Source organism: Rattus norvegicus, chromosome 9 (assembly GCF_021556685.1).
Source record: "Rattus norvegicus strain SHRSP/BbbUtx chromosome 9, alternate assembly SHRSP_T2T, whole genome shotgun sequence".
NCBI lineage: Eukaryota > Metazoa > Chordata > Mammalia > Rodentia > Muridae > Rattus > Rattus norvegicus.
In genome coordinates, this window is record NC_141542.1 from 123,273,531 (window position 1) to 123,291,434 (window position 17,904).

The 17,904-nt window shown below is 42.7% G+C and overlaps 1 long non-coding RNA gene across 4 annotated transcripts; it reads right to left on the reverse strand.

Moving 5' to 3' along the window:
* Positions 1-1,151: 1,151 nt before the first annotated feature.
* Positions 1,152-3,652, reverse strand: LOC102550603 (uncharacterized). Of its 4 annotated transcripts, none has more exons than XR_015629881.1 (3): positions 2,769-3,652; positions 2,240-2,437; positions 1,152-1,395 (listed from the first exon to the last, which is right to left on the reverse strand). It is a non-coding gene; the product is annotated as an uncharacterized LOC102550603 (long non-coding RNA). The 4 variants fall into 4 exon arrangements; XR_015629883.1 differs by having other exon boundaries at positions 2,240-2,349; positions 3,536-3,642; XR_015629884.1 differs by having other exon boundaries at positions 2,240-2,349; positions 3,584-3,635.
* Positions 3,653-17,904: the final 14,252 nt, after the last annotated feature.

Here is a 17,904-nt window from a genome sequence, read left to right on the forward strand (position 1 = left end):
GTGTATATTGTTGTATTGTGTATATTGTTGTATTGTGTATATTGTTGTATTGTGTATATTGTATTGTGTATATTGTTGTATTATGTATATTGTTGTATTATGTATATTGTTGTATTGTGTATATTGTTGTATTGTGTATATTGTTGTATTGTGTATATTGTTGTATTGTGTATATTGTTGCATTGTGTATATTGTTGTATTGTGTATATTGTTGTATTGTGTATATTGTTGGTAGAAGTCTGCAGGAGGTCTGAATCTGACACCAAAGAACATGCCTGCTTCCCCAAATGCCTGGCATTTCCTGAACATAACTGTGCACTGCTAATGTGACTTGATATAAAGACAGGAAGATTCTGTAAGGGCAATGTCAGCCATCATTACAGGATAAGAGGATGGAGAGCTTTGAAATGCTCATCTCTCTAGGAGCCAAAGTGAGTCACAGAGGTTTCACTGAGTTGTGCATGAAATGAAGTAGGGAAAAATTGCGGAGACAAAAAGGTGAGCCATCTCAGCTCGTGGACACATCTCACTTTGTTTATTCACTCACCCGGTAGCTTCATTTGGACTCAAAAGCTCCAGGCATGGGGGAAGGGGTACGCGTGACATCTATGGAGAATCTGTGAGAGAAGGGGCTCCAGGAAGCCATCTGGTCAACAGCTTTCGTTTTGTATATAGTAATACAGATAGTCAAGGACATGCTTGGCTCTTAGACCTGCCACAGGGCAATCAGGAAATACCGGGTAGATAAAAACTTGGAAACAAAACTAGACCTGCAGCTGGTATATAATAACAGGGCTAAATGCTGAGGTCTGCTCTATACTGCCCCTAGTGGCTTAGAGCTTCAGGGATCTCCTCCCTGCCTGACTTCCTGACTGACTTCCCTTCTGGCAGGCTCTATGCAAATAAGGGATTTGCACTCAAATCCTTGTCTCAAGCTCCACTTCTGAGGGGATCAACCTTTTCCTATCTACTGTCAGTTTTAAAATGTCCATCCTGCCTTCACATGTCGTACGTTCTGGTCTAGAACATCTTTCTGGTACATATGTGGGTCACAAGTGGTATCTATGAAAAAACGATGGAAACCAACTGTAAACTTACCCTCTTGATCACTCCATCTGTAAGTGCTTGAACAAAATGATAAAGGCCACTAGTTAAAATTATCTTTTTATTAAGACATTTTCTTCATCATTTACTTCCTAGGAGTGGAATCTTGTCTGTTTTGCTCAGTACTTGAGACTGTATGGAATTTTCTAGTAAAGATCAAGGCCTCTAGCCATGATGTAGAATGCTGAGCTAATGAGCCCCTTTGGGCTGGCTCCACTTTGCCCTCACTCCTGTCAGCCTGCCCCTTGCTCTGATGGCTCTTGTCACCAATCGCTGTCCTCACAGAGGATCCTGGAAGGAAATAAAAAAAAAGAAAAACATCAGTTGGTTCCAGACAGCCTAGAGAAAAGCACACATCTGGGACCCAACATGGAAAGAAAGATAAACAGCGAGCCTCAGAATTTGTTTAGTGTCAAGTTACATGTATCCCCAAAGTCTTGATTTTAGCCAGACTTCCCTCAGGCCGGTTTGAAATAAGGACATTTTGAACTGTAGAATCATAACCCAGCCGCATAAAGGGACTGCTGATGTGATGCTCCTGATTTTATCCTAGGTACAGGGAAAAGCTTTAAAAAAATAGCTTTATGTGGCTGTAACACAAAGAAATCCCTAAACTTTATGGAAATTGGCAAAATATACCTGACGAAATGTCTTATCCTTTAAAAATTGCATTGAACGGAGAAATCACAATGGCAGAGATGAACATGCACACACATACACACACATACATGAACACCTATGCACACACACATACATGAACACAAGAAGACATATACTCACACACATACACAAGCACACACACACACACACATACACACACACACACACACACCAATTATTTTGTGATAGCCAACTCTGTGACATCCTTAAATTCCTGAGGTGCCTGAACTGACTGTCACCTTCACAGTGATCTCAAGAGTCCACCTTGGGATGACATTCAAGGGCCACAGAAAGAGATGATTTTTCCTTTGACTTTCCTGTTCCTTCGTTTTCATTAACAATTAATAATTGTTCCTATTTAAGGGGCGTGTGACATCAACGTGTGCCAATCAAACTAGGCTAATTAGCATTTCTTTGTGTTCAGAGACTCTGAGTTCCTCTCCTCCAGCTCTTCATCAAATATGGAGCAGCTTACTGTGAACTGCAGTCATCCTGAGACGGCTCCTGATGAGAGAACCGGCTTCTCCTGTCTAGCCAGGAAGGAGAGAGTCCATTTTAACAGCAGTGATTCTGCAGCCTCAGTCCCTGAGGAGAAGGAGAGACAGTGATCCTAGAGACAAGGCTCTAGTGTTTCCTTCAAATGCGGTTACCGCCTGACACAGGATAGATGTGCCTGGAGTGTGTAAAAACAAAAGCAAATTTTGTTATTAATTATAATGAACCAAAATCACTAACACATTAGAACCAGTCAACAAATAGCACCAGAAGCATGTTTCATATTCTTTTGAAACCATCATAGGGCCATCATTAGATGAACACTGCAGAGAACACCCTAAGTCTCAAATACACCAAACAGAAAGAAGAAAGAGCAACATTACCAGGTTCATCAGAATAAGATTACAGCCGTGTCACAGAGCCTCTTGTAAATAAGCAAAATACAATTCAGTGTAGTAACTATTGAAATAGATCTTCTATGCAATCTTTCTATGCCTCAGTTTCCTTACCTGAAAAATGGGGATCATCATAGCTCCCAGCTTGCAAGACTGTCATCCAGACAAAAGGGGTTAATGTCTGTAATCCTTCGGAGCAATGTCAGGCATACATGTTACCTGTGGGCACTGGGCATCCTTACTATCATATCAACGTGCCAAACAGGAAAGTCAGCATCAGCACAGTGATGCCCACCAGAGAGGTGGCAAATCACTAGAACCCAAGGTCCCCAGTGGAGGCTACTGTGGGTAACTCAGAAATACATGGGGGAGGTTGCTTCCTGGCATTTTTTAGTCTCAGCATCAGAACTCTGACCCCAGTAGGTAAAAGGTGTGACCGAGTTCTGGTGTGTAATGGCCAGAAAAGTCCTTTCAGTTTGGGACTTTGCGAGAGAACAGAAAAGGGAGTTGCTTGGAACGAATAAATCTAGGCTCTCTAATGAGAACCCATGCCCTTAGGCACAATGAATAATCAAGGCTATTCTGGTGTGACCAGTGTGACTAAATGTGGTAGAAACTGTTAGGGCTGAAATGTGAAATGTCCTCACTGGCTCATGCGCTGACTAGGTTGTCACCAACTGGTGGGCACTATTTTAGAAGACGGTGGAAACTGTGCCTTACACCGCCATGGTTTTCAGTACCATGATGCTCTGCTTCATACCACCACAAGCTTCCTGTACCAAGATGCTCTCCCTCTGACAGAAGCTTCCTGTATCATGATGCTCTCCCTCATACAGAAAGAAGCTTTTCTATCATGATTATCCATCTCACCAGACACAAACTTCCCATATCATGATGTTCTGCTTCACACAGACAAAAGCTTCCTGTACCATCATGCTCTGCCTCACACTCCCGCAGGCTTCCTGTACCACGATGCTCTGCCTAACCCCGACAAAAGCTTCCGGTACCATGATGCTCTGCTTCACACCCCCACAGGCTCATGTACCATGATGCTCTGTCTCACACAGACCAGAAGCTTCCTGTACCATGGTCCACTGCCGCACAAGGACCCAGAATCATCACAGCCGAGGACTGTGCATCAAAACTCTGAAGCTGTGAGCTTAAACTAGCCCTCCTTTAAGTCGTTCTCTGAGGAATTTCAGTCACAGCTACTAAAAAATAACACAAAGCCTAAGAGTTCTGACAGCAGCCTTGGATTCTCTTGTTTGTCTCGGGTCCCAGCTGAATGGCTCGTAACCCAGCTCACTTTTAACCGAGTCGCAGCTGTGTTTCTCACCATGTGGCTTTTCCGATCCCTATCACACAGATTCTTCCATCCGGGATCCTTCTGCTCCGTGCCTGGGATCCTTCTGTTCTCACCGCCTTCTGTGCCATCGGAAGTTTTCATCCCTAAAGGGAGACCTTTTTCTAACCCAAGGTTAGGGTTGGTCATACACTCATTATTTGTGCATCTCCATACGTGTCTGTATTTATGGCCTTAAAATATTATCCAAACAGCAATGACTCAGACATGTGAATCACACTGGGACTTGGGATCATATGGACTCTAATGTGGAGCTGTTCCTAAATGACAGAGTTTCAGAGGTAAAGAGAACAGGGGTGGGTTAATTGTAAACAGGAGTGGAGATCTGTACAGAGGTAAGCGTAGGCGAAAAGGTGCCAAGTGCAAGGTCTTCACATGGAGAAGAGGCTACACTGGAGAAGGACAGAATTCTCCAGAGCAGTGATTTCCTGTGAACAGCCTGACCCTCAGCGACCTGTCTGGGATCCTGTACAGGGGGTACATCATAAGTGCTTACTTAAATGTTTAGTGAACGAGTGAATGAATGAAGGAGTCAAGGAAAAGAAGCTGCAGTGCTGCCGAGCGATGGATGACACAGAATTTCCCGGCAGTGGAACCTACTTAGATTTGCTCTCAAGAGGATGCCAAGCTGGGGAGCAAATGTTAGCATGTCTCGTTGTGGTGCTGTGCAGTAATTGGAGGAGAAGGAGGGGGAGGGGGGGGGAGGAGGAGGAGGAGGAAGAGGAGGAGGGAGAGGAAGACAAAGAGGAAGGAAGAAGGAGGGGGAGGAGGAAGAAGGAAGAAAAGGAAGAAAGAGAAGAGAGGAAGAAAACAGTAACAACAAGAACAAGAAGAACAACAGCAACCAGGAGAAAATAAAAAATAAACCAACCAAAAAAAAAAAAAAAAAACCAACAATTTCACACATGTAGACTAGATTTAAATTAACCAGGATGTACACTTTAAAATATTTGTCATTTATAGCTCATCTCTTTCTGGTCTCTCTTCCTCTCTCTTAGCATTCCATTCTGAAAATGCCGACTACATATCACTTTGATTATAAGTGCCTTAAGATATGTGAGTTATTGAAATTACAAACACGCTATGTGGTAACGCATTAATGGCCACAATACCCTAACAGATGTGATGGACCACCCTGAGCAGTGAGATAAAGGGAACTGTCTCCCGCCCTTCAGCAGAGTGTCTTAAAGTTACCCAAATGGAACACGGCTTCAGGATGTATAGTCTTCAAGGTTAGAAACTCTCGCAGTTCCAAATCTGCATGCCATAAATAATACCGAATTTACAAACCGCCTTGGAAAAGGTCAGTGCCTCCCCTACCCTTTAAAAGCTGTTCTCTCCATTTATCACATTAGTGCCCCTCTGATGTTAATGCCCCACCCACCTCAGAACCTAACATTGCTTGGAGGACGGTGATGAGACATTGGCTTATTGTGTTATATATTTAAATGTAGAACATTTAAAAATGATTTTATTTGCAAATGTAATTACTATCCTTGGGGGAAGGGGGCATTTACTGGTGGACAGGAAACAGAAAAGAGAGAGCCTAATCTTCAGCTAGGACAAATCTTGTCATCGGAAAATATTAGAATTTTAAACCTGTTTTAGAAAAAAAAAAACCACAATTCGTGTTTAAGAACTCAGTGTTCTGAAAAAATTATGCTATGAATAATTGATAAGAGGTGGTGAAGCATCCAAGTCCCTTCTAACCAGGGCAGCTGATTAGCATATTTTCTGAAGAAACTCCCTGGAAGCAAAACTTAGGAGTCTCCTCTGAGAACCCACAGGCAGGTTCTTTCCTTTCCATGGAAGCAGAGACCTGTGAGTCACTCAATCCTACACCCCCTCGAAGCAGAGAAGGTCAGCCCTGCAGAGAGCAGCCAGAAGCTTCTTCCCTGCAGGTAAGCCTGAGAGAGCTTGCAGAAGACGGGGCTGCATTTCACAAGTACTGACCTGTGAGGGTAGGGGAGCGGGGACATCTACACAGCTTCACTGTCTTCCCAGCCCACCCTACAGACACTAAAGACTTGGCTTGTCCCTCCCTCCCTCTCATTTCCCTCCCTTCCCCCCTCCTCCCCTTCCCTCCCCTCCCCATCTTTCCTTTATTCCCTATCCCTCCCATATCTCTTCCTTCCCTCCTTCCCTCCCTCCCTCTCTCCCTCCTTCTCTCCTTCTCTCCCTTTCTTCTTTCCTCCCTCTCTCTTTCCCTCCCTCCCTCCCATTTCCCTATTTCCTCTCCTTCCTTTCTTCCTCACTTCAATTTCTCTACAGACTGTGGTACTCAGGAGGCAGAGGCAGGCACATCTCTGTGACTTCAAGGTCAACACAATCCCTGATCTACACAGAAGGTTCCAGGCCAGTTAGCTGCATAGTGAGACTCTGTCCTACGAGCAACAATTTATCTCCAAATCTTTTTTCAAGTTTGTAAAACTCTAACTTAACACAATCCATCTGCAAATTGGTCCTCGTTGTAGAAAATTCGGAAATAAAACTGTAACCAACATTTTCTTGACTCCTATTGCTATAGTTAAAACATGCTGTCCCCAAACATTTTTTTTTGTTTTGTTTTTTAAGAATCCCTAGTTCAACAGCCTTCAATAATGGAACCTCTAAGAGATGGTTGGATTGACACCAATTCTAAAGGAGTTTGGTATTTCTACTTTAGCCCCACCCTTTCTTAAGCCCTCTCTCTGCTTCCATGGGACCATGGAAACCAAAGGCCCTCAACAGATGCAGTGCCCTGGTACTCCTCTCGCAGAAGCCAGAATGCTAAGCAATGACTTCTGTGTAATTCATCCACTGTGTTATAGTTTGCTACGGCAACACTATACAAGGACACCTGTCATTATGCCCTCCCTCTCACCCTACAATCATCCTTTGTGACTGAGCAACCTTTCAAACCTTCACCTGTGATACTTCGTCCTCACGGATATGTGCTGATACCTGTGTGTGCTGGTGTAAACTGAAGGGTGTTCTTAAGCTATGTGTGTTCCTCTCAAACTACGTTTTAAAATGGCTATACATTTTACTAAAACAACCAGTAGAACCAGATTACTCTAGTGTAAATTCATTCATAAAGTGCTGTGGGACAATGAGGAACTATACACCCAACACCTAGTTTAAGAACTTTGACATGAAAGCCAAATAGTTCCTTTGTCCGCCCCCCCCCATTTCCCTTCCTCCTTGATCCTATAAACTGTTGCTATTCTTTTTCTATTAGTAAATTTATTTATTGCCTTTACAACCCAATATGAGCCCTTTTTCTTCTTCCAATGTCTCCCATGCAAGTCCTTCTTCCATTCTTCCCTTCCCTCTCCAACTGAGGCCAGTCAAGGCTGTCCATTTACAGAAATTGGACCCGCAGACAGGGAGGCAACAGGCTCAGGGACAGCCCCCCCTTCATTTGTTAGGGGACATGCATGAAGACCACACTGTTCATCTGCTACATATGGGCAGGGGGCCTAGGTCTATCCTAGACTTGCTCTTTGGTTGGTCATTTGTTCAGTCATTGGAAGCCACCAAGGGTCCAGGTTACTGGACTCCGTTGGTCCTCCTGTGGAGTCCCTGTCCTCTTTGGGTTCCTTGATGTTTCTCCCAATTCTTTCATAAGGCTCTCTAATGTTTGGCTGTGAGTCTCTGCATCTCTTTCCATTGGCTGCTAGGTGAAGTCTCTCAGTTTTCTGTCTACAAGCATAGCAGAGTATCATTAATAGTGCCAGGGATTGGTTCTTGTCTGTGGGATGGGTCTCAATCTGGACCAGTCATTGCTTGGCCATTCCCTCAGATTCTGCTCTTCCTTGGTCCCTGCACATCTTGTAGTCAGGACACATTTTTGGTCAAAGGCTTTGTGGGTGAGTCACTGCCCTTATCCTTCCAAGGGGAGTTCTGCCTGGCTACAGGAAGTGGCCATTCCAGATCTATATCCCCCCACACTGTGAAGCATCTCAGCTAATTTCCCCTTAGACCATCTGGGCCCTCTCCCTACCCCAGATCTCCCTTCTCTCTCCCCTGCTGTCTGATAGCTATTTTGTTTCCTTTCTTAGAAAGATTCAAACATCTGCCCTTGTCCCCTCCTTGTTACTTGGCTTCTTTAGGTTCATTGAATATAGCATGGTTATCATGAACTTTATGGCTAATATGCATTTATAAATGAGTACATACTATTCATGTCTTTTTGAGTCTGGGTTACCTCACTCAGCATGGTATTTTCTAGTTCCATCCATTTGCCAGTGAAATCCACAATGTCCTTGTTTTTAATGGCTGACAAATATTACAGTGTGTAGATATACCCCATTTTTGTACCCATTCTTTAGCTGAGGGGCATCTAGGTTGTTTCTAGTTTCTGGCTATTTTGAATAAAGCTGCTATGAACATAGTTGAGCAAGTGTCCTTGTGGGATGGTAGACCATCTTTTGGGTATATGCCCAGGAGTGGTATAGCTGGGCCTTGAGGTAGAACTAGTTCCAATCTTCCGAGATACTGCCAACTTGATTTCCAGAGTGGATGCACAAGTTTATCCTCTCACCAGCAATGGAGGAAGTGTTTCTCTTGCTCCAAATCTTCGCCAGCATGTGCTGTGTTTTGAGTTTTTAGTCTTAGTCATTCTGACTGGATGGAAGATGGAATCTCAGAGTCATGTGACTTGCATTTCTCTGATGACTAAGGACATTGAACATTTTTAGATGCTTCTTGGCCGTTCAAGTTTCCTCTGTTGAGAATTCTCTGTTTAGCTGTGTATCCCATTTTTCTATTGGATTATTTGGTTTGTTGGGGTCTAGCTTCTTGAGTTCTTTATATATTTTGGATATTGGCCCCCCATCAAGTGTAGGATTAGTGAAGATCTTTTCCCATTTTGCAGGCTGTCATTTTGTCCTGATGATGATATATATATATATATATATATATATATATATATATATATATATATATATATATATGTGTGTGTGTGTGTGTGTGTGTGTGTGTGTGTGTGTGTGTGTGTGTGTGTGTGTTGATAGTGGTCTGATGAGGACCCATTTAATAATTCTTGACCTTAGTGCTTGAGCCATTAGTGTACTGTTCAGGAAGCTGTTCCTGTACCAATGAGTTCAAGGCTTATTCCCCACTTTCTCCTCTGTTAGATTTAGTGTATCTGATTTTATGTTCAGATCTTTGATCTACTTGGACTTCAGTTTTGTGCAGGGTGATAAATATGGATCTATTTCCATTCTTCCACTTGCAGGCATCCAGTAAGACCCGCACCATTTGTTGAATATGATCCTCTCTTTCTATTGTATGGTTTTTGGCTTCTTTGTAAAAGGTCAAGTGTCTGAAGGTGTGTGGTTTTATTCTGGGTCTTGATTCGATTGCACAGATCCAGCTGTCTATTTTATACTGATTCCATGCAGTTGTTGATACTGTTGTTCTATAGTACAGCTTGAAGTCAGGGGCAGTGATACCTCCCGAAGTACTTTTATCATTCAGGATTGTTTTAGCTACTCTGGGGTATTTTGTTTTTCCATAGGAAGTTGAGAATTGTTCTTTCAAGATCTGTGAAGAATTGTGTTGGAATTTTTATGGAAATTGCATAGAATATGTAGATTGCTTTTGGTAAGATGGCCATTTTCACTAGGTTAATCCTACAGATCCACGAGCAAGGAAGCTCTTTCCACCTCCTGAGATCTTCCTCAATTTCTCTCTTTAGAGAGTGGAAGTTCTTGTCATACAGTTTTTTTTTTACTTGCTTGGTTAGAGTTACTTCAAGAAATTTCATGTTATTTGTGGCTATCGTGAAAGGTGTTGTTTCCCTAAATTCTTTCTCAGTCTTTTTATCACTTGTATAAAGGAAGGCTACTGATTTCTTTGAGTTAATTTTGTATCCAGCCACTTTTCTGAAGGTATTTTTCAGCTATAGATCTCTGGTAGAATTTTTGGGGTCGCTTATGTATACTGTCATATCATCAGTGAATAGCAATACTTTGACTTCTCCCTTTCTAACTTGTATCCCTTTGATTTCCGTTAGCTGTCTTATTGCTCTAGCTAGAACTTTATGTACTGTATTGAACAGATATGGGGACAGTAAAGAGCCTGGTCTTGTCCCTGATTTTAGTGGAAATGCTTTCAGTTTTTCTCCATTTAGTTTAAGGTTGTCTATTGGCTTGGCGTATATTGCCTTTATTGTGTTTAGGTATGCCCCTTGTATCCCTGCTCTCTCCAAGACTGTTAACACGAAGGGGTGTTGGATTTTGTCAAATTGCTTTTTTGGGCCACGTGGTTTTAGTGCAGAATTCTACCAGATTTTCAAAAATGAACTAATGTCAACACTCATCAAACTATTAAAAAAAAAAAAACACCCAGAAGGAACACTGTCAAACTCATTCTATGAGGCCACAGTCATCCGGGTACCTAAGCTGCACAAAGACTCAACAAAGAAAGAAAATTTCAAACCAATTTCCCTTAAGAATATTGATGTAAAAATAGTCTGTAAAATACTAACAAACTGAATCCAAGAATACATCAAAGACATTATCCACCATGATCAAGCAGGCTTTATCCCAGGGATGCAGGGGTGACTCAATATCTGAAAATCCATAAATATAATCCACCATATAGGCAAACTGGAAAAAACCCCCACAAGGTCATCTCACTAGATGCTGTTGCCATCCTTGAAAGGTACTCCACGCGTGCTACATCCCAGGGATGCAGCAGAGCTTTTGACAGTTCAATACTTTGCAAAGAAAATCAAGTCTGGGTTAATATGGATTCTGTTGGTGTAGCTGTAGCTTTTCATTCCCACTGTTCAGGGATGACCCATTGAGTGAGTAGACCACAATCAACATATATACTCCATCACTGTCTTTGTTTGATTACCTCTAATTCTGTCTGGTGGTTAGAATATGCTTGGCCTAGGGAGTGACACTATTACGAGGTGTGGCCTTGTTGGAGGAAGTGTATCACTGTGGAGGTGGGCTTTGAAACCGTCCTCCTAGCTGCCCGAGGACAATCCGCTCCTGGCTTCCTTTGGATAAAGATGTAGAATGCTTGGCTGCTCCAGCACCATGCCTGTCTAGACACTGCCATACTTCCTGCTATGATGATAATGGACTAAACCTCTGAACCTGTAAGCTAGACCCAAACAATGTTGTCTTTTATATGAGTTGCCTTGGTCATGGTGTCTGTTCTCAGCGATGAAACACTAACTCATCTCTGGACAGAGGCATGAACATTGATCTTGGGAACTAGAGTTGGGCTGGCCAGAGGGCATGCAGGTGCTCGACATAGGAAATGATGCCAGGTTGTTTCCCAGGGAGAGTGTACAGATTCTTCTCCGTTAGCAGGATATGAGGGTTCAGTTCTATCCTGACCGGTGCTTGAGTGGTAGCAGATTTCAAGATGTTTATGTGTGTGCTTGGTATGGTGGCACATGTCTGTAATTGCAGAACATTTATGTAATCACCACACAGCCCTTTGTCAACTACATACGTAACAGATATATTCCCTACTTCTGTTTTTCAATTCGCTTTCCTTTGACGTCTTATGAAAACGGTTTCTAATTTTAATGTAGCAGTCTTTCTGCTTTCATACATATACACACTTTTTTTAAGAACTCTTCCTCCCTAGGGGTCATAAAAGACTGCTCTTTTGCCTCCAATGAGTTTATGGTTTTTCCTTTCACATTTAAGATTTAATTTACTTAGGATCTTTCTTTTTTGTCTGATTGAAATAAGATTCAATTTGCATTGTTTCCATATGGGTGATCATTTGACACTGCTCTGTGCATTGTGGAAGCCATTAATTTTACAGTGGCTTGCAAAGCCAGCTCTTCCATAACTGACTTGCTCACGGGTTCTGGTTGTGTTTTATTCCATTCGGTAGTATCTACGTGTATACGCTCCCCTGTTTTAGATATTTAGATTTAAGTCTGAACACGTAGGGGGCAAATCCCTTGTCTTATTTTTCCTCCTCTTATGAGTATGTTGTTCGTTGTCTGTTTTGGAATCATTAAAAAAAATTACCAAAGGAAAAACAAATTTGTCCTGACTTTGACTGGAATGTATCAGCTATCTAAATAATTCTGAGGAGACCTGTGTATGTTGCCAAAGATATCAAAGTCAGAGCTTAAACTGATTGTCCTGTTTACTGTCACCTCTCTAATGTTATACTCTTCTCATAGAGTTCTTTCATGTCTTTTAAGATATTCTTCTATATCACTGATAGTTTAATGGTTTCAAATGTTGTTTTATGTCTGACACTAAAGTACGTATGTACACACACACACACACACACACACCCACACACACACACACGTGTTTACATTATTTATGTTGACTTTGGCCAGTAAGTCTCTCACAGCCTCTAGAAACATATGTATAGATCCTTTTACATTCTCTAGGTAGATAGCATTATTATTCTTAAACAACAGGAAATTTTCTCCTTTACAGTTAATGAAAAATTTATAGCTTTACTATATTAGCTAGTATCTTGAAATACAATGTTAAAAAATGATTACAGACTTCATCTCATTTTTATTTGATTTTTATTACTATTTTATTGAAAATAGATATTTTTCATACAGTGCATCCTCATTATGCCCTCCAGAGGGTTTTGAAGGAAGTACATCTATGACAATAGCACATGTGTCTCAGAAATGAAAAATGAGAGGCTGAAATAGAATGCAACAGGAAATAGATCCTAACAAGGACACAAATGGACAACATGATCATACTGAAGGAGGCAAAGGAAAACAGAATTATCCCCAAAACCAGACAACAGTCATTTGTATATTCTATGAGAATATAACTTTTTACTCAAATCTTATAGACAGTATTTTTTCCACAGAGCTGTTGTTTAGAAATTCTGAAACCATGTAACATATATATATATGTCAATAGAATATTTATTATTATGATTGTCAAGGTTCTTACTACCCAGGAATGGAGTTCCAAATGAGAGAACTGGGAAGGGTGCTGGAGTGAATGTAGAGATGCTGGATTGGGATTAAAGTTTGAGTTTGAACTCTGTCTTTTTAATACACACAATCTTATGAATACTAACACATCTTCAACATTTTAAAATCACATTCACTTTAGCACCATATGTAAAGATAACTTTGTCTGCTATGTCTGTTAGTTTTATTGGAAATCTCTATGGCTTTGATTTCATCAATGACTGTGACCTCAGGTGTCATTGGTTTGTGCATCTGCATGTACGCATGTTTGCATTCACATGGTGATTACTTTAAAATGGGTGCCAGTTTTTCTAGACTTGGTCTCGGAGTCTTTTACGGAGTGGAAGGGAGTGCCTACCTCTGGGTGTTTATATTTCTATCTGTTGGTTGGCTGACCACATCACACAACTCAGGAAGGCTGAATATCATACAGAGTTGTTTTGTTTTGTTTTGTTGTTTGAAGATACTATTACTTGGTATATTTATTTTAAAAGACCAGGGTCTTTAAATTTTTGAAAAAATAAAAAAGGTGTCCTCTATGACCTAATAACAGCAAAAAGAAATTGTTCTATCCAAATTTATGAATCATTGTTGGAAGAATATTGTTTCTGGAAGAATATTGCTGTCCTATTCAACACCAACCAAACCAAGGAATTGTCATAATCATAGGCCCTCAACCACTTTAATATCTCTGGTCCCCAGAAATCCATTTCCTGGGTTCTCCCTAACAGCAGTAACATTCATTGAGTGGATTTGAACGCTAAGTGAAGGGTAAACTGCATATTTTTTCCTCAATTGATTCAGTTAAGACTTAATTTCTATAGAGAATAGAAGTGATCGCCCAGTGCCCCCATTTTAAAGATGAGCACATTAATAGTGGAGGGAATCTGGGACCTGGTAGTAACAAGGCTGTCTAGATTTGAGCAAGTTGGCTTCAGACTGTGAGGGCATGCGACCGAGTCCTCGGAGGAGACCAAGGTCAACGCCCCGAAGTTATTCCACTTTGGAATTTCTCCTATCCAAAGAATAAACACATAGAACCTCATAGTCCCAGAACGTGGGCATTCAGCTTGGGTGTTTCCTCAGGGTCCTGGGTAAATAAACCTTTCGGTAGCAGGGACAGCCATTTGGTTGCTTGATACAAGGAAGGAATCCATGGCTTTAAATATTTGTTCTTTGCCTCCTGATCTTCTTTAGAATAAAGAAAACTTTTAGGTCAAGTCAGCAGTGACCTAAATACTTGAAAACTGGGAGGATGCTTCTGTTCTGGGTTACACATGCCTGGCGTGTAGTGGGTACTCATTAAAAATGCTAGCAATTCCTGAATTGGTTCTCTGGACATTGCGGTGCAGTGCCATCTGTTCAATTGATGCCATGTCTCAGAGCCGTCATTTTTCCTTCTGTAACAGCTCCTGCCTTGTCCTCTGAATGTAAGTCTTCCTCTCTGGACAAGTGATTCCCCTGGACCTGAATAGAATTGTTTTCCAGAGAAGAGCACATGAGCCAACTTAGTCAACAAGAACCTCAGGGGTCTGCCCCCACTGCTTCAGCATCTGGAGGTGAAAGATGTTACTTGTTCTCTGTAAAAGACAAACAAGGGTGGGAGGCAGTGCGGGTGGGGGTGGGGTCGATCGCTCAGACGTTAGCATACTGCTTTTTCAAAAGACCTAATTTGCTTTCCAGCACCTACATCACCTGTAACTCCAGCTCCTAGGCATCAAATCTGAATCGCACAGGCACCTGCACCCATAGGTGCACAGAGCCATGCATCACACACACACACACACACACACACACACACACACACACACTTTTGTTAGGCAATGGAAGCTGGGTATGGTGGCACAGTCCTGTAATTCCAATATTTAGTCCAAAGGGTCAGGAGTTCAAGATTCTAGGATAGATGAGATTCTGCCTCAAAATCAAAGTAATTGTGCATGAAGAAGTGCAAATGAGGGTGTGTCTGAGCATTGCACTGAAGCGTGACTTATACTAGGTGTCTGACTTGCAGCATTTTATTGGTCTCCAAATCTTTGAAGTCTCACTGTACTATAGATGGCTCAGCAGTTAAGAGCACCGGCTGCTCTTCTAGAAGACCGGTGTTTAACTTCCAGCAAACTCACAGTAGTGGTCCCGGTCAGGTTTCCACAGGGACAAGGACAGGGCTGTGGACAAGCCCTTACACACAGAAAATAAACAATAAAGGAAATATTTTTATGCAGTTATAAATCAAGGCAATTTTAAAATATGTTGGTGGGTCCCTCAGAGAGACAGAATGGCAAGAACAGGAAAGCACTGCTGTAGGCTCAGTGTCTTACCCGATGCCAGTCTTAGCGTTTGGGTAGGTAGAAGCTAGTTGTCTGCTAAGTTAATAGAGTCCAAAAGTCTTTTTATTCATTCATTCATTCATTTATTTATTTATAATCTATTGTTGAAAGGTAAAAGTTCTAACACAGAGGTGGGCAAGGAATGTTGGTTTTGGAGGATGAGAACTCCGCTTCAGATAATGTACTTGGTCTCTGGACTCCCAAAACATTGTAACCAACCCCTGTCTTGTATGAGATTTGAGTTAGTCACTGGGTCTCTGCTGACACAGCTTCCTTCCAGAAGCTTCTTCCTTCTGTCCTAGCCAGACGACTTCTTCGTAGAAGTTTTTGTTCACATCCTCAAGTTTGGGCCACCTGGATAGACTCATGAGGGTGACTGGCAGGGTTGAACTGCGGCTGCACGGTGAGAGTAAAGTGAGGCTGAGTCCTTCCTGGCAAGTCCTTACCAAGAATCTTCATCTGTAGGACGAAGACTAGGCCTTGCATGACTCTGTCTGGAGAGCTCGGGGCAAGGATAGTGTGAAGAGTTGGTTGCCCATAAGTTATGTCTGTTCTACAGGGGAATCCAATAGAGTGTGTATGGGGTGGGGGTGGGGGTTGATGGTGGTGAGGTCTCTATAATGCCTGCTAGTGGGTTGCCCCAAAGGGTGAGGACAAAGCAGAAGTGCATCTTCTCTTTAGGGAGAGAAAAGATTGTGTTCCGTGTCTAGACTGCCTTTGCAGTTGTGACCTGCTGCCTGCGGGACAGTGAAAGTCTAGAAAGTGCAGAAAACAAGCAAGTTGTGTTGATTTTCCAGACCAGCTAAGAATTAGTCATTCAGAAGAAGGAGGTCAGGGGTGGAGAGGGAGGGAAAGAAAGAGGAAGGGAAGGAAGGAGAGAGGGAGGGAGAAAGAGGCAGAGAGAGAGAGAGAGAGAGAGAGAGAGAGAGAGAGAGAGAGAGAGAGAGAGAGATCTTAATAATGGAACATTCCCTCTTTTCCCACCAAGTCACAGATAAGGGAGGCACCCAGAGCTTGGATTCAATATGAAAACGCAGAGCCTAGAGCCATACAAGAGCCTGGGGGCTGTTGCTAAGGCCTGGGATGTGTTGCTAAGGCTTTCTCCTTTTGAAGCCATAACAGAGGAAATGGGAATCTTAATACTTGAGGATTAGTGAGATGGGTACCAGATTCTGCCTTAGACCAAGGTGTCTCAGGCGGTCACATTCCCCTGGAGGGGTGGTGGGAAAGTCTCGGCACCTGCAGTTTACAGGCTACTTATAAATCAGTCCTTCAATGATATTTCTATTGTTTTACATGTGCAGTGCAAACTTGAGGGCTGTTCAGGAACCTCTTCTAATCTTTCTCACTTTCTCTTTTCTCTCTGTTCTTCTTAAAGGGGAAGACCTCCAGTGTTGGTCTCCGGCTCCCCGCCTCCCCTCTCTTCCAGCCTCTGGGATTTTTCAGACTCTTCTTGCAGGTCCCCACTCTCCCCACTTCCGTCCCCGCCCCGGGAGATTTCTCTCTCCCTAATTACCTATTCACTCTTCAGTCACCACTTGTTACAGCCTGCAATTATTTGGTTTAGCCATTCATTTGTTGGACGAGAGGCTTTGTTTGTTTATTTGTCCTCACTGGAATATTTACCCATCTGGGCGGTTATTTATTCAGGCAATATCTGTGGATCCTACCAGGTGCCTAGAACTGCCAAAAACAGAGAAGGCTTTGAAGCCTCAGGACTTTACTTGGGAGAACCGGAGAGACTAGTAAATGACTCAAGAAGAGGGTGATGTACAAGTCAAGCGTCTGGCATACCAGGCAGCTCTTGCTGCCAGAAATGGAAAGCAGGAAAGCCGAACACAGAGGGCGGGGGATGGGCTATGACGTCATCAGACCCCTTTCGATGTTTATCATCCTGCCCGGACACCCATCTGTTAGCTCTGCCAGGAGCCCCGTGGCTGATCAATAAATGTGACCAGGAAGAATGGAAGACATAGAAAAGGCAAACAGCTAACACAGAGCCTTACCACCCCATCCCTTGGAATCACATCAAACTCCGGAAGCCTACAGGGGTTGGGGGTGAGGGTGAGTGGGGAGGTAGGGTGTAGAGTGTAGGGGTCAAGTTGAGTATTACTGCCTGCAACCTCATCCTTTGAAGTCACACTTTCTGCACTCTCCTGCCCTGCTCTACTTCTGGATTAGACTTCGCTGCTTTAGAGCAACATTTCTTCCCTCGGTGACAGACTGACTGCAAGACTCCCCCCAACTTCCCCGAGAATGAGGCCGTAAATATTCACATCAAATCTAAGACGCAGCACGCTCATTTTGAGTTATAGCCAGTCACACGGGCAGGAAGTGTTGCACCTCTAATCAAGGAGCTATTTTAATTATTCTGACCGGTGATCAGGGGAGAAACCTTGGTTTTCATTTGAGCTTCAGCCCAGTCGCTCCTCATAATTCAACCTACAAGAAGCTTGTTGACAGCGGTGAAGTTCTGATAGAGAGCTTCAGGAGAGGGGGCGGGGCTCCCCTGAGCGCAGAGGGTTAGAGCTGCGGAGAGTTGCAGAGCCTCCCTCACTCCCCAGGGACAAATTTTGGATAATAAACCATGGAAATGAATTTGTACAGGGAACTATGTTCATTATAAATGGGTCC